The 27,397-nt window shown below is 42.7% G+C and overlaps 1 long non-coding RNA gene across 1 annotated transcript; it reads left to right on the top strand.

Moving 5' to 3' along the window:
* The first annotated feature begins 4,645 nt into the window (after positions 1–4,645).
* On the top strand, positions 4,646–25,818 carry LOC130603903 (uncharacterized). Its single transcript, XR_008973319.1, has 3 exons — positions 4,646–5,366; positions 17,207–17,323; positions 25,692–25,818. It is a non-coding gene; the product is annotated as an uncharacterized LOC130603903 (long non-coding RNA).
* Positions 25,819–27,397: the final 1,579 nt, after the last annotated feature.

Below are 27,397 nucleotides of genomic sequence, written 5' to 3'. Positions count from 1 at the left end.
ACGTTTCCTTTCGTACTAAAATGTGTCATTTGAGCAAAGATCATGCTGTCTGATCAAGCTCTCCATTAGTTATTTTTGCATGTGCATGCACAAATCCAGCAGCTAAGCCTACAGCACTGCTGTATATTGGAAACCAGAAAATGCTGCAGGGTGTTTCTAAAGAATAGCAATTTGGAGGTTGTGGGTGGTTTGTGGGTGTAATAAAAAAGGCTTCATACCGAGGCATGTGAATTAAGCTTCTCTTTAGGCTGCTTACAGTCTCTATCAAGATTGTTAAGAACCTGATTCTGCCATCCTTACCCTCACCTGGTAGCATTTTCTCCTGTGAGCAATTTCATTTAAGTGCCACCTGTTGTATCAAGGGCCCTAACACAGAGGCTGAGAATCCAGCGTGGCTGAACACAAGTGGAAAAACACCAAGCTTTACTGTACTTACTGATGCTCCCTATATTTTTAGCAACTCCTGAAAGCTGAGATCAGTTGGTCACCAAACCGTGGCGCACAGGGGACATGTCGTCTCACCATATTGCCCACGACGCTCACCACTTTGCTCTCCCTCACACAGCTCACCCAGAGTCTCCAAGACCACCATGGTCACCATCAACAGAGAGTGCAAACCATGCAGTTGCCCTGCGGACACTTGCCATCTTATGCTGTCACACTCTGTACCATGCTGGAGCATTGGCTTCAATGCCCTGCAGCCCCTGGGGACTTTCTCCCTCTGGCACCCACGGTGGTCAGCCACAGCCACCACCACCTCAGGACCCTCAGTATCTCTTATCTTCCTGGTTGGGTTTTTGTTTTGTTTCATTCTGGGGGGTTTCTCAGTCGGGCTGGGGAGGTTGTTTTGCAAAACTCCCTCCTTTTTCACCTGAGGCTCCTTTTTCTTGCTTGGCTTGAGGGACACCAGGGCAGGCAGACTTCTGCCAAGCTGGTGGCTTGTGCCTTGTGGGCAGCCAGCCCTGTCCTACAGGCAGCTGACTCCAGCCTCGCCTAATCTGGTTGATCAGTTACTGCAGAGTTAAAAAAACCCCACCAGTCCTTGTGCTCCCTGGAGCTGAAGTTTTGCCCGGCTTTTAACTGCAGTAATAGCAAGCTTTATAGCCTCAGGGCTCCCACTACGCATCAGTGCTGGAGCAGCACAGAAGCCTGAACCGTTATTCCAAGAGCACGCCTAGCAAGTTCCCCAGGTCTTTTATAGCCCTTATTTTGCTAATGGAAAGTTAACCATTGGCTTGAAACTGTGCAAAAATGTTAAGGGAAAGAATCACAAGATCACAGGAAGAACTCTAATGTGTTTCCTACTACGTTCCTTTCATTTGCCTCTGCAGTTCACAGCTCTAAGTACCTTGGGGTGAAATGTGTCTGAGCATTTCAACACCTAGCAAATATTAACTACCTCAGAGCAGGCTCAAACAAGCGGGGGGGGAAGGGGGGGGGGGGGGGGGGGGGGGCCTTTGTGCTGCAGCCTGTTAAGTTGGGAACACAAGGTCTGTGAAATAGCCACTTTTACATTCTGCCCTTCATGTCTGTAATCCTGTGGAAGACCAGCATGGAACGGAGTAATGCCACAAAAGCACTCACAGCACCTAAGGACCCTTCAGTGCTTGACAAACATTACTTCATTAAGCTTTCTGATGCCCTTCCAAGGTAGTTCTGGCATTGTTATTCCTTCCTGCTTTCAGAAATAGGGAAATCTGTGATTCTCAGTGAGCAGCACAGAGCCAACTGACTTGTGACGTCCCTCTGGACTTCTGACCCGTGGTGTAGAGGAGCCCACCTTCGTCCTCTAGCTAAAGATGCTGCTAGCTGAGCTGTTTGCACGGGCGGGGAGTGTAAAAGAGCATGTGTTCAATAACACTGAACACTTTCCTCTCTGAAATCTACTTTTCTTGCTCAGAAGCAATATTGTGTTGATTGCCTTCCATAAGCAAACACAATAACGTGAATGGCAACCCCTATGTGAGGAAGCTGAGCAGGTAGGATTACTTACAGGTATGCTCTTTATTATTTCCTTTTGGTCCTTCCCATGGGAACAGTGGACTGGATGGATTTGTACTGATTTTAGTGACCTATTTGGTCAAAGGAAATATGAAAACAAATCTGCAAAGACTTGAAATGTCTTTTTTGGTGGACCAGTGGAACTAGACCTGTGGATCACACCTAATAATGCGTTTGTCTTGCAGTAAAAAGCAAAGTCTCTTTTCTCCCAAGCAGTATTTTCTAACCAGGAATGACATGCAGCTGGCTAAAAATACATATGGCAAAGAGAGAGAAAAATAAAATTCTGGTGTTTATAGAGCATGAGCAAGTGGAGACTGTAGAACTGTTACATGCCTGTTGATAATTTATCTGTGATATTAGGGGCTTTTGGGGTGTTTTTAGAGAATATAATCTGGCCACCCATAGAGAACAAACTCAAACCATAGCAGGCGGGCTTGTTTGCCTCACAGCGATGCAGCTGTGCTCTTTAAGGAGCAGCATCCCACAGGAATATAGCCCACAAAGCAAAACAGGCTGGTCTTTTTCTTTCTTCAGATTTGAGCTGCTTGAACAAGTAGGGGGAAGAACATTACAGGAAGAAGTGTGCTAGAGACAGGGTACTGCACACCACTCTTCAACATCCAGAGCCATGGGTCGGTGTATGACAGGCTGCAGGTGGAGATGCTCCAGCGTACAGCATCCTTGTGCCACCATTGCAGCCCCTGTTTGTAGTCATATATCTGCCCACAACTTCTTTTACTATGTGTCCAGTGAGATGTTTGTAAGTGACGCAACAAAGCCTCTGTGGCTTTGCCAGCTGTACTTCCTTCAGGCAACCAGTTTTCTATCTACAACATACAATATGGAAGAGTTGCTTCAGTATGTTTGCATTTCAGCTTGCTTGCTTTACTGATTTAGTATAAATTACACTGATTTCTAGCAAACCCAAACGCTTACAAAATTAATGAGGCAAGAAAAGAGTACTATACATAAATGCCAGGGAGCAACCTGTGCTTCTGCCATTTATGGTTGTATTTCACTGTATTATGAAAGCTCCCGTTGAGGCACAAACTTCTCCATGCTGTACAAGTATTAAGACCCTAATAAAAATAAGAATGAATACAGTGGCCAAGAACTAGACACTTAAACAAACTGAAACGAAGCACATACATACTCTCAAAAGAGTAATTATCTACTCTGTGCTGCTGTGCTCCTGTCTCTTTGGTGAATCATGCAAGGTGGCATGAGAGCAATTGTCTTACTCTCTTGCTGGATTTCATGGCAGCCTCCCCAGATAAGACTTCAAAGAAACAATTAATGGGAAGCTTATCCCTATGAGGGCTTTATTTGCTGCTGAACGCCAGGCTTTGTCACTGTTCTAAGTCAGCGGAGCCTCTCCCAGGGCATGATGGTGTGGTTAGGTGCAGGCTTGCAGGCTCACAGGCCACTGCCCATGTCCCGAGCCAGACAGAGTGGAGCCAGCTGCAGTTCAGAAGCTGCATTAACTTGGATCCCAGCCCTATAAAGTATCTGATTTGTTGGCCAGCTGTTTTTCAGGATCACAACTAGTTTCCTTATGTGGTCTAAGGGTTTGAAGGTAGTTCCTCATACTTTAGTGCTCTGTGTGCCTCTGCAACAATAGCTCCTGGAGAACATCAGTGTCTTTCTGCAACACATCTTCTGTTGTTCAAGATCTGATGAAGACAAATGTCTATAATCCATTCTGCCTGTACAAAACATCGATAAACACATTAAGTACCTGCTGGTTCATTCCTGTCAGTAGCAGCCAGCTTCTGCTAGGGACCAGCCTGACCAACACTGCATAACATACTCTTTCCATAGGTCATGAATCAGACCTATGTTAAGGGAGCTTTTATCTTGGACCTAAACAGTAAATGACTTCCCTCATTTCTAAGATCAATACAAAATCATGATTATGACTCCAGAAACCATTTATCTGGCTGAGACATACCAAAACCTACAAGTGGTACAAATCCACACCACCCTCTCATAAGAGCTCCCTAAGAAGGAGGCAGCTCAGATGTGCTGGCCCTGGGTTACCTGACTAGCCAAGAATGGGAAAATACCTCTTGGTTCATAGCTTTATTTCTTGGTTTTCTTCCAGCTGCTGCGGTGCTGGCTAAAGAGGCTGCTGTCCTTCACATGCCATGACTGCCACCTCCAACCCACCAGTGCAAGGCATCAGGTGGGTCCTCTTGAATCTCTTTCCATCCAAAGGACCTGAAGTATCAAGAGCTGCTGAGCAGAGTCGTCAGCTGGTTGTAACTGAGAAATAGTGAGAAGCTACTGCTCTGGGAGGCCTGTAGCCTTTGGCATTGGAGAACACATCTGTGATGGGAGATCCAAGCTATATGGATGCACAAGATACAGCTGGTGTTTATGGGACTGTGGTTTTCAGCTGAGAAATGCACCAGACCCAAGGTAGCTCTTTGCACTCTGCTTCACTGTTGGCAAAAAGATTCTTGGATCAAGCAAGGTTTGGATCTAAAGAAACCTGGTCTGACAAACCATAGCTACTTTTTAATTATGTCCTCCTTGTCCCAGCTTTCTAGAGGTTTTTGTCTTCTGTTTTATGGTAAAGTGTCAATGTTGCTGCACAGTAGGTGCACCTACCTTCGGATTTAAGTTGTTCTCATCTCATAATTACATCCCAGAGGAAATGCTAACCATACTAGAAACAAACACAAGAGAACAGTCACTCTTCCAGGTCTGCCATGCGCTCTGACAGAAAGAGGCCTCTGTGGGTGCTCAGTCACCCCAGAGCCCAAACTGTCCCTCTGATCTGATCACAGCTTCCAGCCCTCCTGCTTGAAGACACCTGACCATATTTCTGGCACACGTAACAAGCACAGGGGGAGACCGGTGCTTTACGCTGAGACTAGGTAGTTATGGTACACAGATAGATGAGCTGTTCAAATGCTCCCAGAGGTTTCCTGCAGATGTTTTGCTAATGTCTGACCTGCTGCCTGGGTTCAGACGGGAGGAAATGATTGCAAACGCAGGTGGTGGTTGCTGAATCAGCCTTCCTTGGATTTAGATCATGAGAGGAAATGTTCAGCTCTTCCAGCAGATCTATGCTCAGGTATCCTTCTGAAGTAGAGAAGCATTAATTCCTCAACTAGGGAGGTGTTAATTGGTATGTTGTTACAGCTGCAGCTGACTATTTCAGCCTGTAGTCAAACTGTCCCATGGTGCCTTCTGTCCCTAAGATGGCTTTTAGGGTCTATGCAGGTTGTTACAATACAGAAACCTTTTCCATGGCAAAAAAAATCCATCACAACTACCAGCAGGACAGAAAGTAAGTGAATGCACATTCAGGTTGGCTGATTTGGTTTGGCATGAGGCAGTTAGCCAGCCAGAAGGTAGGTGCACCATGGTGAAGTGAGCTGCACAGATGCTTTGTGAGTCTGTGCCATAACTAAGCTTTCTCAGCTATTTTTTAGCCTTGCTGTTTAAAGATTCTTACAGTAATGGGCTGTTATGAGGTTGAACACATGCATAGGGCTTGCTGCTCGGCCCCCCAGTCCCAGTGTCCTCTGGCTGCCAAGTAACCTGCAAGTTCTGCTTTTGGCATGTTTTCCTTTCCCCTCCAATGTGACTGGAAAGCTGTAATGAGCAGTGCATATCTGAAGTGTTCATTCTGGCCTAATGGTTTCTTAATCCTTAGCAGGCAGGGAGTGGGGGTGACATGCTGATATTACATGAGCAGCAGACAGCTCTGTCCTCAATACCTCAAGGTGCTCTAAATTAATACTGATAAAGCTGGCAGCCTATGTTAATCCTCAACTAAATGCATGAAAACTGATTAATAAAACAAAGCTTCAAGCTCCAGCATCTCCTGCATTCAGGTCACTGACCCTATTTTAAGAAACAGTTTTGTGCTTGTGCATGGTTCCTACTCCTGAGGTGGGGAGGCAGAAATGATAACCAGGGGAACGTACTGGTCTCTGGTGTGGCATGGCTAATCCCAAATTCTTGTCCCCTGTATTTGCCATTACATATCCTTTTTACTAAATCCTTTGCTCATGTCTTATTTAATGTTTCCTGATGTTTCGTACTAATGTTCTCATTATTTAGTAGTGACAAAAGAATATATTTTGTTTCCAGGAGAGCAAAAGCCTTATTTTCTAACTGTGTTTATCTCACTTACGAGTTTAGTCTAAATGCACTGCTATTAAGACTGCATAAATTTAAGCCAGGAGTGGTTTATTGCATGCTTAAAGTGTATCTCTAATTCGTTTATACTAGTGATTTGGGCAGGAGGTAAAATGCATGTTACTTCTGGATACAATCCAAGGGCTTAGCTATATCTAGTTCAGCTGAAGCTAATGAAATATTTCAGTCCAAGGAGCAAGACCTCTGCTTTAAGGAGCTGCCCTCAATGTGAAGGCAATGGGAGTTCTTTCATTAATGCTTTCAGGGTGTCAGACTTGAGAGGCAGGGGTGGCAGCGTCTTGCTGCTGCTGCTGTGGTCTTACTCCCATAGAACAGTGAGGAAACAATAAATAGCTGTGGGTTTGCTGTATTGCAAGGCCAGCATGTTCATTACACACCCCTTAAGAACTACCCTCATGTTTGACTGCACTGTTGTGATTAAGCTGCAAAGAATTCTGGGATACCACCAGCCTCAGTGCTGGGATTTGCCTTTATCCTTTTAAAACGACTGCTGTTATTACCGTGTTTTTTTCCAGGACAAATTTGGTCAACAGATTGCAGGCTGCTGTCTCATCCCAAACAATTCGAGTTTGTAACCCATCAACATTGGCTGCCTCCATCCACCCCCTGGCTCTTGCCTGTGCCTCTCTCAGGATCAACTGAAGCTTCTGAGCAGATGTGGCACAAGGGACTCTCCAAGGGTTAAATGCAGGAATTTGCTGGCCAGAACTTTATCAGCTGAAGGCCAAGCCTGCCTTTATAAGCTGTTCCCTCAGCAGAGATGCTCTACTTTCTCCTGAAGGCATGCGTTATCCTTGAGCCACTCGAGCTTGGGAATTCACAGCCGTTTTCTTCAGCCTTCACAGGGAACTGTGAGCTGCAATTTGGATCCTCTGCAAAGTCCTCTGAGTACAAAGCCTCACACCAATGGCTAATGCTCACTGCTCGCTCCTGCTGCAGACTGAAGGGTACATTTGCAAGGCACAGAAAGCATTCATCTCCTATGCAGCTTATAGACACCACTTAGCATCCTGGGCTTTGACTTCCATGAGCATTCTTGCTTCAGTGCAAAACCTGTGACAGAAAATTGGATTTCACTGAAGTCTGAGGTGTTCAAAACACTCATTGCTTCTGTCTCACTTGAAAAACAGCTTTCTCTCAGCCCCAAGATATATTATTATCCTTCCCCTGTCACTTCCCCCAAGTTCAGCTACAATAGGAATAAAATTCAGTGGAAGTTGCAAGCACCAGATCATCTTTGTCAAAGATGGCAACAAATCATTATGGAGCAGGTTATATTTAATCAGAGTTTTTCAGAGACTCGCAGGCTGGCTTTTCTGCCCCTCTTCTCTCTCTAAAGTAAAATGAAGCTAATTTCAAAACTGGAGGAGTTTTTGCTTAATCTAGTTTTGGCAGGGCAGCCTGAGCTAAAGCAAAGCCGTGCTGGTCCTTTGATCAAACACAGGAAATTGAGAAACCCAAGGGGTCTGCAACGGAGCGAGGACATCTCCATCTGATGCTGCACAGAGCTTGTACCACAACCTCCTTGGGCGCTGGAGATTTCGCTTTGTGCTGCTGTTCATGGGGACCACTGCGCAGCCACTTGAGAAAGCTGTGGTGCATCTTGCGTTGCTCTGTCAGAGGTAAAATCTAAATTAAGTTGGAGGAGGTGGTGGGTTTCTAGCCGAGGAGAGGAACATAACCAGCAAGGCTCTGTAGAAGGATTGTAGGACTTGCCAGACGCTTCTTTTTTAAACCTAGAAAATCTGAAAAGCAAATTAATGTGCTCTTTGAGTCATTCTGTGAAACCTGTAGCAAGCTGTGAAATTTTACTCAACGGCTAAACTTCTGTGTAAGTTGTTTGCCTTATTTTTTTCCCATAGAGAGAGGGTGGAAAAGAGAGTGCAGGAAGCTACGAACTGGGAAGGGCTAATGCTGAAAGAGGAAATCTCTGCCAGAGTTGCGTTTCAGTGGAAAATGATGAATTTTTCGTCATTTCAGTGATGCATTTCAGTGGAAAACGATGAAAAGTTTCAGTCCCAGAAAGTTTAAGGGGGTGGGGGCACATGACGCAGCAGTTTTGCATCGGGAAGCTATGTGGGCTGATGAGGGTAGTCATTCAGTACTAACACCTGGTACAAGGGGTACAATGACAAGGACATACAATTCTGTGTGTGTGCTGCATCCTCTGGGAAAACCAGGGCAGTGAAGAAAAAGAGGCTGTGGGTAGAGAAAAATTAACTGATTCATGAGTGGGTTTTCTCTGGTTTATGCTATTTTAGATCAAATCACCACTATAATATTTGGGCTATTTTATCAGATTAAAATTTCGCATGTCGTGATAAGACTTCTGCTAGCATGAGAAACCAGGGGCATGGCACTGAGTCCCGGTGAAGTATCTCCTGTGTTTTCTTGGGATACCAAAACGGGGACCAGAACTAACCCCTAATCCTTTGCTGGTTCCTTACATCCTCTGTGTCTTTACATCCTCCTTTGCTTTCAGGAAACCAGGCTTATCTGAGGCCACTCAAGGTAGAGCTCTCTCAACTGACAAGCTGCCCTCATTTTGTAATTTCTTTCCTTCCCCCAAATCCTTCTTCCACTTTAAATTCACTGCAGGACCAAAGAAACCTCATGTTCTTCACAAACACTTTGTGTGCTTGTTTTGGGGCTAGCACTGACAACAAGTCTGCATCTTCATATCTTCCCAGGGGGCCTGGATGCTATTGCAGGGGAATCTGTGTTACTCAGGCTCCAAAATACCCCAGCCCCAGACCTCCATGTCTTTTTAGGAAATAAAATTGTTTTCAGGGAAAAAAAAATACTCTTTGCTACTGAAGAGTAGCTCAGGGGAAATTTGTCCTCTCAGATCAGCATGCCAGATTGCATCTCACATTTGGGAGCAGCTCAAACACATGGGAGCAGGGTGGGGAACTCTTTTTCATGCAGCACACATGTAACCCTAAAATGCTGGTGTTAGCGTGGCAAGCCAGTAATTGAACCCTTGAAGTTTAAGCTGAGTAAGAATTCAGCAACCCTAGTGACTATTTGAAATGTTTGAGCTGGTCAGATTAATCTGGTATTTTAACCTCCGGACCCCCAAGTTCATGCATGGGTTTTCTAGTACTCGTTATGTCCTATACTGACTGAACACAGCAAATACACAAAGCCCAGCTATTTTGCTGTGTCAGAGCCACAGATATCTGAGATGAAGCAAGACTTGTTCCATATTTTTATGTAAGTAAAATCCAAATCTAGTTTAAAACAAAACAAAAACCAAAAAGAGCAAGAGCTGGAGAATGCCTCTCTTCTTTTTCTTTCTCTTGTTTGTCCTGTTATACTTGTTACTCTGCCTTCCTCCCTTCCTCCATGACATCCACAGGAGTCCAGCTCCTATCCCAGGGGCGCAGCAAATCTTTCCTGGCATGATACAGAAACATAGTATCACAGAATTCTTTAAGCCAGATGAAACTGGTTCAGTTTTAAATAAGTCTGTGGAATAATGCTGCTCGGTTAACATAAAACTTTTTTACTATCAATAGCATTGTCCCTTTCTCGTACATCATTGTAGCATTTCTAGCTGTGCATGAGTCTCACCCTTACATATGGAAAAAAAGGAGTTCTTGTAGTAAAAAATGTATCCTATTCCACTTGCATCCTTCAACTTGCTCTAGTAAAAAGCATTAATGTCATAAACATTACATACTGTGCAGTTCAGCCACGTGAGTGGAGGTAATTTGGTTCAGCATACTGACAGCCGTGCTAGAGGGTGCTGAGAACCCAAGGGTTAAAGGATGCTTTTCTTCTGACACCTCTTCTGGAAGGGCCCTCATGTTACACAGGGGCTAGAAAGAAGAAGGGCTTCCCTCTGTAGTTTCTCTACTCTAACCCTTTCCCAGGGGTGTGGGAAGAAAACATACCTACATTTTGGGCACCGCCAATGTAGTATGAAACTATTGATTGCCATTTGCCTCACATCAGGACTGTGAACCAGGGTGGCTAAAGGATGGTCATGCAGCTAGGTCTGCTGCCTTTCCTGTGAGAAAAATAGTGTTTGCTAGGATGGCAGTGGGGGTAGGGAATACCCTCAAGCCTTGCATCTAAATCACTTCAGACTTCAGCTTTAATCACTCCTCCAGGGGTCTAAGTAGGAAGTTAAAACAGCTGGAGCCACAGTTCCAGTGGTGTTCCTGAAGGTGATTAGTCTCTCATTTGCAGAATTTTTTAAAGTGCCTATGCATATCCTGTGATAATTCAAAAATGTAGCCATGGTGTCCATTACAGACAGAGGGAAACACACATCTTTTTCCAAAAGCCCAGCCGAGCCTGAAATCAGAGCAACCAGTGCAACAAGGTTTGCATTTGAGGGGAAAAAAAGGCATAATTATTGCAAGAAAATACTGCCTTGGTACCACTCTCTTCCGCTGGGAAACTCAGCATGTGAAAGGCCCTGGAGCCCCTCTTGTGCAGAGGAGCTGCTGCCATGCTGATGAGTTATGGCTTGTGGGGAAACAAGTCCAAGAAAGAAGTCTTCAAATGACCTTGAGTCTTGTGTTGAGAAAAACAAAAGCAGCCTCAGGTATTTTTGTGGAAAAAAAAAAAGGATGGAAATGCAGTTATAGAGAGGGTGGGAGCTGGGGGATACGAGAGCTATGAAATGCATTTATTTCAATCTTGTGAAGTACCACAGCATATCGAAGGACTTCACTGAGAATCAGGAGAGATGGATTTTGACACAAATGTGTCTTCTGAATCAGCTAGATGCACGTCTCCCTGCCAAGATTATTCATAGGTGAACTTTGAGAAGTGCTAGCCTCATCAAAATGAAAAACCAGATCACTTCTTGCCATCTGAGACAAGCTAAGCTCTGAAGGAATATATATTGTTAGGTGCAGGAATATGAACCTTGATGAGCATATAGGGCTGGGCAGACCTCTGGAGATCAGCTACTGATTTTCTTTTTTTCTGGTAGCCTAAGTAGCTCTGCAAGGAAAATATAATTTTGTGTTACAGAAATATAATAAATATCTCATTTCTTATTTCACACAGGCCTGAACTTTACCAGCTACTGCTGCAAAAAACCCTAGAGTGTTCATAACTGAAAATATAAATGGAGTATGAGGTGCCAAAATCCCTCAGCACACCCAGCTTTTCTTGCATGCAGTGCAGTTGGTTTATCTGGAGTAGAGGCAGAACGTCTCTTCTAGTACCACCAGGTTCCATCGTGCTGTTGTAAAGCTAAATTATCTCAAATGAACAAGCTACCTGGTTCCTAGCAGTGTCAGGCAACTTTCACCTTGTTATTTTTTCCCTTCCAGGTTTCCAAATCGGTGATTTCTGAGGTGTTACCCTCAGACATAAGTCACTGGTCAAAACGCTGTTGCACTGCTCAAGTGTTGCAGAGAGCTGTATTAGTGGTGCGAAAGAAGATGAGGGAGGAAATGGGGAGGTGGAGATCAAATCGGGAGCTTGAGCACCATCGACAACTACTCTGGCCTGGGGGGATTGCCACCTAGATAAAAGGAAAACGTGCTCTATCTTCACCTTTCTGTTATGTTGTGGTGTTGGCAAGATTTGTGTCTGTTTGTCTGCATTTACAGTGGTTTATGTTTCTGTGGAAGGATTATAATAGAGAAAAATGAGGAAATAGAGGACTTCCTTTTTGAACTTAGTCCTCAGATTAACAAATGAATATAACTGAAAATTATTTAGGTAGATTTTCAGTCTGCAAAATATCCCATTTTTCCCCACAAAAATGTTATGTAGCATCCCCTGAATATTTAAATTTGATTCAAAACCCACAAAACTGCTCTCTGATGTGGTGCAGAAGAAGGTTTTTAAGTTTCTTTGCTCTGATGCCGACATCCAGAGTGAACCCATAGGTAGCTAACATTTACACAAACAGTTGATCTTCTTGGCTAGCTGTTGCTCGTTGAGCAAGCCCTGACCTCCAGGCAAGGCTCTCCTGGCCCTCTAACACATGTCCTCCCAGTCAAGCCTGGACCTTAGGTCTGAAGCTTAGGAAAAACTTCAGGCTCTTTCACCAAATCTAAAGAATAGCTGTGTTAGTTTTGGTACCAGTGAACCTCTGTTTCTTTCAAAACCCCATCTAGGAGCAATACCCCATAGCTCCTGCCTCTGCTGATGCTCATGGTAAAAAGAAAAACATCTTTCTGTTGACATCAGCGAGGCAAGGAGTGGGCCCAGCTTCATTCACACCCACACGGTATGTTTAATTAGAAACTATTTTCCTCTAGGAGCAGGCATTTGAATTTCTTGAGATGTTGCAGAGAGCTTCCAGAAGGAGTTGCCGAGGGGTGGGGGTGTTTCAGGTAGGAGGAGGCAAATAACAGTTGGGAAAAAGAAATAAAAATTAGGGTTTTGGATCAGGGTGGTTTTGTAATGATCCACAGTCAGAGGCTGTTTGCATCCTCTTCATATTTTTCAGAGGAGTTTTCCATCCCTTCAGGGTAAATTTGACCATAATCCAGCTAAAGCTATTTTCTAACCAGAGTTAACATAGGGAGGATTGTGCTGTGTCAGGGAAGACATCACAGCCATAACATCTGCCTTGTGCTTGCTCTCCTGTAGATGTCCTCTCTAGCCTTCCGTGGACTTTTTCCATTGTGTGCTTTCAGTCCTGTTCCCAGGGAAATAGCTATTTATTAGTGTTGTAACAAGAAGGTTTGCACTCAACTTAATTAGCAGACTCTGTGTCCATAGCCTGCTTGCTGCTTGGCTGTCGGGATTTATGAAGGAACCATTAAGTGCTTGCCTTGTATGTGCAGTTAGATGGAATTACGACAGATTACAGCCCATATGTGACAATTTAATGGCAGTGGCAAAACACAGCTGAAGTCAGAAATTTCATGAGAGCTGTCCTAATTCATGCCCTAATGACATGTTTGTGTTTGTAAATACCCTTCTGGCTTGAATGATGTGCCCAACACAGAATCAGGGGCTGAAAGCCAGTCTTTATGACCAGGGAGGTCCTGTGCTTTAATAAAAAGCCCCACCTTATTGCAGCCAACAGTATCCAGTCTCTCCATATGTGGAGGCTGCTATTGAGATGACCCTTGAGACGAAGTCTTTTGAAAGCAGCTAGTAATTTTTTGAGAAGTGCGAACACAGAGTGAAGTGTTTCTTAGGCTGCTCCTTTCCTCTGAGACACATAAAGGAGAAATTGCGTTTGGCCTTCCAAAGAAACCATATATCCTGGCATGTCCATCGCAGGTGGTAGAGCACAGGAGGGATCAGGAGTGCTGACCAAGTGCAAGCGCCGCTCTTGTTTAAAGGTGCAAGAGGGACTTGCTGGGAGTTAATAACAGATTCAAGCCTTCCAATTAGGTTCTTCAGAGCAGATAATGACAGGCATGCATGTGGGCATAACCATCCCATGGAGAAGGCTGGGAAGTTTCAAGCATTTTCTGAAACCTGGTGATAGGTGTGGCAGGAAGAGCTGGTTTCCTGGTAGACTGGAGCTGCCCAGAGATGCTCTCTGATGGCAGCAGTGGAGAACCTGGGGGAATAATGAAGAGAGGGAGACATGCAGTGACTCTCTGAAACCTCCAGTGCCCACTGCTTTATTGGATTCTGGCGCAGTCCTTCCTTCTGCTGTTAAATTCATACTGATTACTTGATAGCTGACTAAAATTGAGTAAAGCTGTCACTACCAGTGGGGAAGATTAAGATATGCTGTACTACTCCCGCTTATTTTCCTTTCAATTTGGAGAATAATGCAGTGCCAAGGCACAGTGGTGCTATGCCTACACTACAGCCCCCTGCTTTGCTGTGGCTGTCCCTTGGCTCTGCTCAGAGGAGTGAAGAGGAGGAGAAATGAGTGGGGTGACACACAGAGTATCTCTGTCCCAGGGGACAGGATGTTCAAACAAGCTGCTGTAGGCAATGCACTGTGTGCAGCTCGTAAAGTGGAAAAATACAGCTTCAGACTCCAGGGTAGAGGTTACCTTAGGAAAGATAATGGTGTTATTTAGCCTCGGGACACCACCTGCGAGATATTCAATAAGACCAGTGCAGATCTGGGGGAACGGGATGTCACTGGGGATGTCTGGGAGAGCCACAGAGGATCTTCAGGAGTGTGAATATTTCAAGGGAAAGATGTTCACCTGAAGGCAAATAAAAAGTACAAAATCTTAATTTTGTAAAGAAGAGGCTGTGTAAGGGGCTGAGCTGGTACCATGTCACTCTACTGTCTGCAATCGGTTTAGCCCTCTTGTGCTTGATGTTATGGTTCTGATTATGAAAAAATGCTAATCTGTTACTGAATACTGAATACAGCTGAGTAGCAGTTGCTAGGCTCTCACAGTCCTGTCATTTGCTTTATTTGCTGTCATTGTAAATACTATTGGTTAGGAATTTCATGTCGAAATGTATTTCTTGCACGATCAAACTTTTAGGAAGGAAGAGTTTTGTTTTTCCGGAAAGGAAAATGTAAAGAAAATCTTTCATTTGCCATAGGGTTAGCACAGACTGAAATCTTTATGTTTGTAGCACAGAAACAAAATACTGTATTTTGAGTGAGTTCAACACTGACCTGTACCACCCCCAAAATGCTTTCTGAGTGATGCACGTTGTGTGCCCAATTTCCCTCTACTGCAGCCCCCGAACTGTGCTGTACCTGCTCATCTTGACAAAAAATGGTGCACATAGCAGGCTGGTTTAGGTGTATTCTGCAGTCCTCTGAGTGCCCTTGTTTTCTGGGGAGCCTAGGCAGCCTCCTGGTGAGAACTAACCTGCCATACGTTTCCTTATATGAAACCTTAAGCTGCACTGTAGGAAATACATGGTGCTAAAGAGTGCAGAGAAAATGGAAACCACAACTCGGGAAGGCTCTGTTAGGCCATGCAGAAATATGATTTCACTTTGAAGGTAGCCAAAGTGACATGTTTTGGTTTGCCTCAACATACACAACTGAAACATTTTGTTTCAGTCAAAATTAACGTGTTGGGAAAAATGTGTCTTTGTGTTAGAATTTGTATTTTAAAGTAATTTTGATCAAACATATGGAAATTCCCTTTTGCATAGGAATTCAGGTTTTTCTCAGGTGTGACTGTAATTATTGATGATTAGTTTGAGAGACTACGTTCTGACAATTGCTACTTTTCTGTATCAGTGCTAATTATAGTATGTTTTACAAATAGTAGCAAGCTCACTGTCAGGGAAATAATTTTTAAATGAGGAGAGATTGTTTAGTGCTATTTTCTGGCTGAGAACAGCAACCAGCATGAGAAATAACTGTGGTTTTCTGGCCTGCTCTAATGTTTTCTTCTGGTTTGACCCAGAACTGTCCCTTTCCTCCCAACAACTTATTAAACTGCATTTTTTTATTATGGTTTTGTATAGCTACTGCTTGGGAAAGGGCACTGTCCCTCCATCACAGGGCTTCTGGCACAAGGGGAAGCTCAGTGTGATTGCAGCTTTAACATGCGACCATACTGTAGTATGCATTTTGTCATAAGGAGGCTATTATAGATATTCTTTCATGATACAGTAAAAAATGTCCAGGTTTCAAACAAACTAAGAAGCAGTGTTAAGGTGATCTGCTCAAATTGTGGCTTGAATAATATTAATTTCCAAGATCACACTGCAAAGATCTACAGGCTCTTTTCATTTTTAGGAACCGTATAATAAAGGCTGTAGTAGCTCGTTTGCTGTAGGAGTGAGTTATGTGTCCCCTGCTGTGGCAGCCTGTGATTAGAGGGAGCTGGGTTTCCTCCTCACACAACCAAGACATCAGATAAAAAGCAGTGTTCCTCCTGTGGAGCGATCTGGTTACTTGCTGTGTAGTATGCTCATGACTAAGTAACCGCTCCTGCTGATGCTGCAGTCCCAGGGGCAACCCGAAATGAAACCCCAGCCAGCAATCAATGTGTGAATCAATGTAACTAATTTTCTTTTACTCTTTTTTATCTTTTTTTTTCTTTTGTGCAATGAAAACAAATAATTGGATGCCATGGACAGCTGCTTGATCCAAGGGCTATACCTTCTTCCCTCCCATAAAAATAGCAATGAGTGCTCCTCCTTTTATTTTTTTTTCTTCAAACAGTTATTGAGCAGCTCTGTGGGAAGCTCTGAAACCTTCATGCAGTGGTAGGGAATTTATTCTACTGGAAAACTTACTGTTTCTAAGGACTGGAAGTGTAACATTAAATATCACTAAAGCAGTGCTGTGATTTACCCATGACAATTGCAATAGTGAAGTTTTACCCTCCTGCTGATGAGCAAATTCATGTAGAGAAGATAAGGGATCTGTCTAGGGTGTCTCTGGTAGGGAGCAAAGCTCCAGGGGTAACCCTGCTTTCCCAGAAACAAGCGCAAATAGCAGTCTCTAAAGACATTAATAAACAATGAGAAATTCCTCATTCTGGTGAGATTTACTTGATTTTATTACTGATACTTATTGTGAAAACCTTGATTCAAAGGTTCACTGCTATTATGGGCAAGCAAAAAAGCATGAATGCTTCTAAACTGACTCAACATTTGACCAACCTGTCAGTTTCATAGGTCGTTATCAAGGGATTCTTAAACTAATTTATAGTCTTGGCTCCTTCAGTGCTTTGAGAACTGGAAAATTCACAAGTTCAAGTGTACTGCTGAAGTTGGCTTGCTGAGTTACTGAACTTTGAGGAGGATGGCAATGGGAGAGAGCACATTGTTTATCATCATCTCACTCAAGGAGTTATGAAGGGGGTTTTATAACAGAAGACAAAATTACAAGTAGGAGTTTAAAATTAGGCATGAAAATGCAGTCATCCTCAAATAGATTATAAAAATTCAAAATCCAGAGATAATAACCTGAGTGTAGGTTGGGCAGATTCTTCAATCTAAAGAAATTAACATTGTTAGACTGATGAGGGTCCTTCAAAGTAAAATTTCTGAAAAAGTAGGGATGGAGTAAGAAAGGAGGATGGCAGTAAAGCTCAGAGAAAAAGGCCATTTAAGCAGCATTTATGTTTGCATATCAGATGAGGAATAGAAGATTCATGAGATGGAAATGACTCCTTTTATATGATTTTTCCAAATTCAGAAAACATAGATGAACACAGTAATTGTTCCATGCAAGCAGCAGAGAACAGATGTCAGCCAACTGTCCCAGCTGAGGAACCCAACAGTGCTATTTCCAGACCCAGAAGGAAATGAGAAAGTAAGTCTGAGGAGTAATGGGAAACCTGTATCTGGTAGTTAATTCTTTGAAATATTGCTCAGAAGTTTAGTTTTCCATAGATCAGTATCCCAGACATGAGAATTTCCAATCTATTTTGATTTCAGTGGCAGTGAGTTAGTCGACTGCAGGGATTTTGAAAATCTTCCGTCTGACAGAAGGCAGGACTAATGATCATTGTATTCATACAGGATGGGGATAATTGTAAGTGAAAATGGGAGTATCTTGTGTCTTGGGTGAATGTCCTTCCAACTGAAAACTACCAGCTCTGTGGTGTACCTCTTCCTTTCTTGAATTTCGTGTAATTTCTGTTCTTGACCTCAGCAATGCTGCCCGTGAGAGTTTCATGAAAACCAACACGTTGCTGCAAAAAGGGTTGGGTTTGAATTTTCATACTTCTCTGATGAAAAAAAGTAGTTAGAAAATTCTCAAACCAGCTCTCATTTCAAATGTTAATGTCATTTTTCTGTAGAGAAAAAGCTTTTTGGAAGAAGGATTACATTTTTGTTTTACCAATGCCCTTCAAATGTGCATTTCCAGAGACAGACCACTTCAAATGAAAATGCTTATTAGGAGCCATCAAAAGCTTTATCAGAGATTTTATTGGGCTGCCTTGATTCAGAGATATGTGGCAAGTGCTGGTAGTGCTACACCGAAATTCAGACCTCAGCATAGCTGGACTTTAAGTTTAAAACCTTAACCGCACATTTGAAACTAAGAAATAGAAGGCCTTGAGGACAAACCTCAACTATTTTTCTAGACATAGAGAAGGCAAGGAAATGAGCAACCCTGTACACTATCCTAACTCATACCCTAACGTACTGTTTGTATCTGGCACCAGATGAAAGAGGATGCTTGCAGATGAGTTGCAAATATCAGGGTTACTGTGGGTAAATTCTCATGAGAGTTGTGAGCACAGTTTCAAGCCATCACTGCTTGTTGATCCATGTTTAGCAGGGTCAAAGGGAAAGCGTGCATTGCGAGATTCGGACATGTGGATGAGACAGGGAAAACAGGAGAGTCTCTTCACTGGTTCTCCAGCTTTCTCTTGCTCCTTGCTAGCTTTCAGCAAACTCATTTGGCTCAAGTGCTCTTAATTTGAAAGCTTAAGCCTATAGACTGCTAGAAAGTAGTTCTTGTTATGAAATATCTTTTATCCTAGCAGAAAACACTCAAGCTGATAATGAAAACAAACCTGAGAATGTTGACCATATGGACATCCTGCAAGAACTTTGGTATGCAAGCCCTGTCACTCAGCTCTGTAATGATTGTGAACTACTGAGGAGAAAGGTGAGCACAAAAAAAGGACGTTATTAAAGACAGCAGCAAAAATTGTTCTATAAAGCTATCACAAGTGGAAACCTGTGTTACCTTCTCACTGGGTTCTGCAGCACTAGGCAGATGAGAGAGCAAAGGAAGTGCATCTCCATACAGTACATGGAAAGCCCACCACGACTTTTGGCGGATCTTGACGTTTTGTTTTAAAAAACAAAACAAAAAGACCCTCACACAACAAGCAACACATTAACTTGGTGTCTTGTAATTCAGGGCACATTTAGACAACAGCCCTAGCAGTTTCCCAGATTCAAAGTACCGTAGTTGTTCATTATGGGGAGTGCTTGGCGCATGGACACTGCTGCAGGTGCACACTCAGGTATGAAGGTGCTAGTTACATTAAGAACACCTTGAGGAGAAATGGAAAGAAGTTGTTGGGATCAGCACAGGTCTGTGGGTAAATGATGAAGTTCTGAATGAAAAAACACAGTGTTTTAGTTGTTTTTCCTCTTTCTGTTCCATCCTCAGCCTTGAAGATGTCTTTAATAATGGTGTCTCAGTATAACAGACAGTGAGTAGGGGTTAATGGGCTTGGTGTTTTAGAACTGCAACATGGAGATTGGAAATCTAAACATTAGTCAATATTAAAGGATAAATTGAAGACTTTTTAATTGCTTTGGGTTAAGATGTGTATCAGTCACCAGGGGACACTACTAGTTGTTTAAACTTAATTTTTACGTGGAGGCGGAAGTACAGACTGGATGGAGAGTGGAATAGATTAAAAAATATTTAGATAAGATGGATGTACTCTAGTCAGCAGGGTCTGATGGAATTCACCCCAGAGTACTTAAGGCACTGGCTGAAGCAATCACTAAGCCATTAGTGATTATCTTTAAGAACTCACAGAGGAGAGAGGAGGTCCCTGCAGACAAGAGAAGGGCAAACACAGTATATTATATTTTAAAGAGGGGAAGAGAAGGACCCAGGGAATTGCAGACCTGTCGATCTAACTTAGGTCCTTAAAAGATTCAGGAACAAATCATTAAACAATCAATTTGCAAGTAGCCAGCTGATATGGTGAAGAGGGCTGGGGGGGAGTGGGGGGGGAAGGGAGGAGGAAGAGAAAAGAAAAACATAGGCTTGTCAAGAACAGTTGATGTCAAATCAATCTAATTTCCTTCTTTGTCACTGTAGCATGTCTAGCGAATAAAGAGAAAGCAGCAAATGCAATAGTGCTTGATTTTTAGTAACACTTTTTGACATATATGACAGGCTAAAGAATATGCTATAGATATAATTACGATGGGGTAGGTGCGTAGCCTGTTGAAAAATAGCTCTGCAGCAATAGCTAGTGCTGGATCACTGTCAGGGAGGGTATTTCGAGTAGGTCATACAAGACGGTTTGTCTTGTACCCGGTTCTATTAAGTAGTTTTTATTGACAACTGAACAACAAGCAAACAAATCCAGCCTGTGGATGATACAATTAGGAGGTGCTGTGAGTCCTAGAAGGTCAGGATCTGAATTTGAAACAATCTTCACAGCCTGGAGAAATGACTCCCAAATGTTTAAATGAAATTCCATCAGGAACAGTCCAAAGTACTGTGCCTGGAAAAGAGAGACATAGACACTTTGGAGGTGGGGGAGAAGGTGAGGTGGAATAACCAGGCAGCAGCATGTTTGTGAAAGATTTGAATATTGCAGGGAACAATGAATTCAATGTCCTGGATTATAAGAACAAGAGCATCATCCTTGAGGCACTGCCCACAGTTATTTTCCTTTCTTGGCTTCACCTGTGGTACCACATGCAGTGTGCCAGAGTGCCACCTTTTCCTGCAGGTGAAGACAAAGTGGAGAAAATCCAGAGAAAAGTCAGAACGTAGGGCACCAGAAAGCACAAACTGTGAGGAGATGCTGAGAGAATTGGGTTTGTTTCAGAAAAGCAAATGCTAAGAGAGTAACATGGCAGCAGATGTCCAGTTTAGAGGTGAGGGCTGTGAATGATACAGTGAGCAGTTGTTCTCTTTGGTTGTGGAGAGGATAACAAGCAGAAATTATCTTGATTCAACACTTAATGTCAGGGTGCGAAGAGCTGGCACAGTCATGCAAGGAGGCTCCTTGCTGTTTGGTTTTGAGTTTCTTAGTTTGTTTTCTTCCCCTTAAGACAAGTCAGACAGTGCCTGTTGGGAACCTCTGGCTCCATGTCAGTGTGGGAACTCATGCCATGAGTTTCTCACAGCCACACATTTCTACTTAGGGATAAAAAGAAATAATGTAAAAATGTCCTTATTGCTCGAGTTTCCATTTTAATGTTGCTTTGACAATATGCCAGAAATTGTTTGATTTGATGGTCTTGCATTGCTCACCATGAAAATGTCAACATTTATTCTCTGTTACCATTCTCTGTATTGAAGATACTGCAGTATTTTAGTTCATAATAAGCCAGCTGGTCCATTACACATGCTCTCTTTATGAACATCAATTACTGCCTGCTTTAGACTCTCCTTCTTTCTCCATGGCAGCATCACTCCAAACCTTATTTTGTGGAAGATAAGAGACAAAACAGGCTTATATAAATATTAATTGAGAATGTTGTGAAAGAGATTATCTGAGAATCTGTCCCTGGGAGAGAGCAGCAGAGCAGACTGTTGCATTAAAAACATCTTAATGCAGCTTTCCAGCAGAACACAGACACCCCTTAAATAGTCTGCATAATCAGATCCGGACATGGGCAAAAACCCAAGGCTTTCTTGTTGTGTTGCGCTCAAGGGTACAGCTCCTGATTTCAGTAGCTGGGGTTCTGCTAGACCCTGCTAGCATCTCCCCAAAATCAACAGCCGCTATGGGCCCCAGACCCTACAATCCAGACATGTTGTGCCAATAGTGTTACCCTGCTGCCTTTTTAGGGGCATGTGGCTTAACCTACTGCTTGGTGACTGTTTTTCCTACCGCCACCACCTATTGCAACCCAGCCTGTCCCTTCCTTAAATCATACATAGGCTACCCCATCGCTGCAAGAAGTCATTGGTTCCAGGGTGTGTTAGCAATAATCCCACAGTTAATGTCAGCTGGTTTGTTAGAGAACTGAGCACCCTCAGCTTTGCTTTCAGCTATTAATTAACTAACCAGTCATTAACTACTGCTAACAATTGATTTACAGGGAATTATTGCTTAAATAGCAGGAGGTATTTAAGAGGAAAATAAATTAAAACAAAGAACTGCTGGATCCTTGGGCACAAAAAAGGACTCCTTGTAATATAGAGCATAGCTGCTACAGCACTGTAATTACAGAGTGATAAACAGTCATTGGAAAGTACGTTCCTTTCTAGAGACAATGACATTATGTCTCCTGGAAAGAGCCCCTTTGTCTGCACTAATTGAATGATCTGAAATGAATGATGTTATCAGAAACCTAACCAAGGCAACTAATGTTATATTTATGGGTTATCAAAAACGTTTAATCACAGCTGCGGTCTCTTCAAGATGTGTCATGGACACTGCAGCATCCAAAAATATGATTGAGGGTCGGCACGGCACATTGTCTTAATTATAAAGGAGAATTACAAGTTCTTCCACTGATTCTGCCTCCTTCCAAAGTGGCAGAACAAATGAGACCTATTAACCTAAGTGCAAGCGAACACCGCCTCCTAATGACACTTTTTCCTCTTTGTGGACAGAAAGTGAATGAGTGGTTGCATACTTTTTTCCCCAGGAAATAGTGACCTAAATCAATTTACAGAGCCTGCGACACGTGAAACCCCACTCACGGCCACTCCTGTTGAATCTGCCCAGGTTTATGCCAACACGGTCAACATCTAGATTGATTAAGCGGGCGTTGCTGAGCAGGTCAAGGTGTATTTGCCCTTTCCTGGCCAAATTAAGCCGTGTTTCACTGCCCTCTCCTGGAGCCAATGGCTGCCTGCTCTGCTGCCGTTTAGGCCCTTTTGGTACCCCAGCACTAGCAAAAATGCATTTGATATGAGAGAACAGGGAGAGAACTGCTGCTTTTTCAGACCTGAGGCTGTTGATTTCTCTTGCTGAGAGGCTCTGCATGAGATGGCCAGAGAACAGATGGGAAGGTATCGCTTTAAAAATAGATCCTGTGCTTCAGCTTCTGAGATCGTTTACTTTCATTAGATATATGTCAGTTTTCCTCCCCACCTGCATTTTTGGGAGTTGTTTTCTTGTAAACACGCTGGCAAAAGTATGACCCAGCTCAGGTGGAGAGCAGTGCCCATGGGAGAGTAGGGGGGAGAGAGCTCAGGTATAACTGCTGGAGGGGTTTTGCTTGAGGGCAATAAGGATGCTCAAGTAGACATTAGCTGAGGACAACCCCTTACTTGCTCCAGAAAGAAATGTCACAGCTTTGGTCACTTTGAAAAAGGTAATTGGCAAAGCCCTGAACAAAGTCCTGCTCTTCTGCCTCCTCCCAGCAGCTGTGTCCTAAGCTTTGCCTCTCTCCTTTTCACTTATCTGGATAAACTGAGCTGTGGGGACCTGGAAAACCCCTAGTTTCGAACTTTCAATCAAAATCTTGGGGTTTGTATCCAAGGCTCACAAATGCTGCAAAAAGAATTTCCTCAGTCCTGCAATGAATAGCAGATATTTCCGAATAAAACTTTAAACTCCCAAGCTTTCTCTTGTCTGGCTTCAGCTGGTTTGGTAAAGAGGTATGAGTTTTGGGTTTAGCTTCCTTACAGATACCCTGGAGAGAAGAATTCATAGTAACCTCTTGATTTAGCTTCCCTCTCCCTTCATTCGATTACAGCTACAAGAATAATTAACTTTTTGATTATCTGTAAAATAAACAACTGCATATAAAGGGCTGCAGAGTACCATAAAAATTGATCAGGAAGTAAGGATTGGGATATTTTGCGTTTCTTCACCTTACCATTCCTGCATGGCTGGACCTCATATGTTTCTGTACCAGGAGGTGGCGCTGGTAATCACAGGGATCTGCAGCAGATCTGAACTGAAAACTGGTTGGTAAAACCTCTTTGTTGATATGAAGCATAACTGCAGCTGTGTGAGCCTTCACAACAGTCTGCGTGTCTGTTTTGGCTTTATTTAACCTGCAGAAGAATGGCAGACAGCCTGTCTCTACCCAAAATTCTCAATTATATCTCAAAAAGGAAGTGCAGAAGTCTCATGAATGGTCATAGGATGTCAAAAAATGAGCTGCTAGCAAGGAGAGTATCAGTAGTGTGGTTCCCTAATGCATTTATAGTATTTCAGAACATCATAAAACTGTTATCAAGTGAGAAGTACATAAGCTTCTCAAAATACGCCTGAGAAAGTTCTGGTGCTCCTGGTGGAGGTAGAAGTAAGTAATACTGGCATGGTTTTTGGACTGAGAAATCTTTTGTGATGGTTGTGGAGCTAGAGAAAAAAGTAGCCTAAATGCCTTCAGGCACTGCAGTGCTTGACTTTTAGGTCCCAGAGAGAGAAACAAACATGCCTACGACAGGGCATCTCATGGGGAATCGGTATACATCAGAGTAGGGAATCTTATTTGAGGTGTTTCACAGAGTTTAGTCCACAGACTGTTGGTACTCTGTAAGATATCAGAAGGTATCCTGTCTAAGAACTGCAGAATTATCCTTAAACATTAATGCAAGGAAAGAAGGAAAAGTGGAGAATAAAAGTAAGTGAACACTCAGATGTCAGCCTGCCTGACTTTTGGTTCTGATGCAGAATATTACAGTAACATTACAGAGGGTAATCCTTGGGAAAAACAATTGTTTGAGGCTTTGTTTAAAGATCTGGAATCATTCTTGTTTCCAGGGTGTCCTCTCAGGGCTGTGAGGAAGGCCAGCAGCTGCCTGTCTCTCCTGAGGACAGGGCTTTTTGCCCCTCTGTCTTTCAGAGCACAGAGGGCTAGAGTCTCGTCTTGAGAAAACATGAAGGGTGATTGTGGTAACTCTTACTTGAAGGCATTTTGGAGATACTGGGAGTAAGTTGTTCAGATCTTCTGGTGGTCTAAGAAATTTTTAAGCCACATTTCTGATCTCCAAAGAGAGCTTTGTAATTGCCAAGATGTAAGAGCATGAAAAGGGATGTCTTCCCTGAAGCTCACTCCAGAGCTTCCTGAATTTGTTTCTTAAGCCTGATGGAGGCATAAGAATTAGGTGCCAAAATGCAGCAGCTGTGCACATATCCAGATGTGGACTTTTTCTGCACAAAAGCTGCTTCCAGTGCTTTGCTCAGCTCAGGCAGAGTTAGCTGGGAATCTCAAGCATAGCCCTATTTAGGCTTACCCTGGCATGCCTGAGGAGTAAGATGTAGCAAGAAAACTAAATAAATTGCAATCTATTGGAGGACTCAGTATTTTTAGACAGTTGATGTGACCACTTTTGGTGGGATATAAAGCCCAGTCACTCATATTAGACACAGCCTATCCAACTCGAGGTGCAAACTGCCTCAAGATGGGAAGCAAGCAGATTCTCAGTTTTTCTATTTTAGCTCTGTGTGTATGAAGAGCCGATAAAACTAATAAAGCAATGACTGATTTAGTTTGTCTAGTGGTGGTTGTCTATGGTTGTATCATCAGCTCCTCTCAAAACAGTTACCATAGTAATGAAAAACATCTGTAACAATTTAGAGGTTCTTAAGGACAACAAATGCATAACTTAGTCCAAGAAAGAGGTGATTAGGAAAAGGTCATGCTGGATTTACTTCTCTGGAAGCACTATCTCTCCATGCACTTAACCAGAGGTCCTATTCACCTGAACACCTGATCTTTGTTCTGGTATCCGCATCTCCCAAATTCAACAGGATTGCCTATTTAACACATTTGCTTCCTTCTTTAACTAGGCTTTGACAAACTCCAAAGAAAATGTCTTGCCTTGTCAGAACAGTTTGCTTTTTATGCAGTAGGAACTGACCTGCTATTTATTTAATGTCATCTTTTTTCTCCCATCTAATCAATAGGAATTGATCAGTATTGTTATTTATTCAGCTCAATGAAGTATTGCACGTTTCAAACAATCGTATAGCTGATGAGGTAGGTATAACAATTGCTCTGTTGTTTTTTTCTCTGTTGTTATCTAATTAATGCATTTTTTTCTCTAATTACAGCTTTACTTTGGAATTATAAATTCAAGGGACTTGATATAGAGAGAATGATTACATGCTATGATGTTGAACAAAAATATTAGAAAGCTGTTAAAACCCATGCCAGAGCATTAGAAGCAGCATTTGAAGTAAGCTTATTTTATGTTCTTTCTGGTCAAATAAGGTTTTCTGTTGGAGAAATTAGGTCAAGCTATAGTAGAAAAATACTCTGAATAGAGCCTATCAGCAGTTTTAAGATCATGTTAAGCTTGTGGGTTCCAGGTACTCAAATGAACTTTGTGTGAGGTGTTGCCTGAAGTCACGGATAATTCATGGAGTGGTCATTACCTTACACTATCCTTTCTCCCATTTTGATATTTAAAACACAAAAAGCATTTATTCATCCTCTCAATTTTTTTTTAGAGGCTTGTTGTGTGTTTAAATCCCTGTTTCAAAGTCAGCATAAATATTTCAAGGTTTGAGGGCCCGCAGTGAAGCCCAGGAGCAGGAAAGCTCTGCGGTGAGGGCTGTGAGCAGCTCTGAAAATGCCTGCAAAGGTTTTCCTCACTCAAAGCTGTGTGAAATATTTGATGGGAGGAGAGAAGGCTGACATTTGGATTAAGAATTGTTGAGCACTAAGTGTTTTTGAGACTGAAGATCTGGCAGCAAATAAGGTGAACCAAAGTGCAGCTTATCTATTTGGCTGGGTTTCCAGGGCTAACAAGTCCCTTGTCCAGGAAGCACACTGATTGCCGAGGGAGGAATGGGGCTGGGAAAATATTTTTGTACTGAGGATGCTTTCACAGGTGCTCTTCCCTTTTGCTGATTATTCCCAAACAGCTTTTTTCTTCATCTGTTTGCAAGGCTCACCTGCATCTCAGTGCCAGCAGTTTGCTCTTGAAGGGCCACTTTTTGATGAAATACTGGAGCAGGGGCTTCACAATAGCCTTGAGATTGGCCCATAGCTATCTGGCCTTCTTATCCAATATCTCTCACCAAGAGTTAATTTTGTTTCACCTACAGGATAATTTTGTTCAAGCTGATTTTATCCAGTGGAACAGTTAAGGTATTGACAAATAGTAAAGAATAACAACAGAACACCAACTGAAAGAGTAAAGCTTTCCCTCAGATGATTTTATTTGAAACATCTGAAATAATTTCTGCATAAATGGAACTCCTCTATGAAAAACAATTTTTTTTTTAAAGAAGAAAGAAGTGTAACAGGATGTGAGAAGGAGTTTGCATTTTGAATCCATGCTGGACAAAGCTGAGCATAGATGTAAAATACTGCAAATTCTCTATAGAAAAGTGTTCTGTGATTTCCTAGGGATGGGATGAAAGACAGAGTGAAATCTGGCTAAAGAGGGTTTAATAAACTCCAAAATACTCATAGGATTATTTTTTTTTTCAATTATCTTATGGTGTTTGGCTTAACTTCTGTATGCAGGAAATACCACTCTTGGGAATGATATTTCGATTTCTATTCAAATATCTATGATATTTGACTTCTATTTCCACAAGGGCTGGGCAGGTTCACCATGTGACCAATACTGTCACACCAGATCAATTAGGTATTTTAGCTTAAACAGCCCCAGGACCAGTGAAGGAATAAGGAGGAACATCCCCCCATACTTTGGCCTATATCGGAAACCTGCTTCCATGTCGAGAGGAATGATTCCTTTGAGAGTTAACACTTGCTGTTAAATACACAGAGGTGAAGGAGACCTTTC

This window comes from Pezoporus wallicus, unplaced genomic scaffold (genome assembly GCF_028554395.1).
Source record: "Pezoporus wallicus isolate ANWC-B61680 ecotype Strahan unplaced genomic scaffold, APGP_CSIRO_Pwel_v1 contig_6999, whole genome shotgun sequence".
Taxonomy (NCBI): Eukaryota; Metazoa; Chordata; class Aves; order Psittaciformes; family Psittacidae; genus Pezoporus; species Pezoporus wallicus.
The sequence above is the reverse complement of the archived record's forward strand: the minus strand, read 5'-3'. Positions and strand labels throughout refer to the sequence as shown.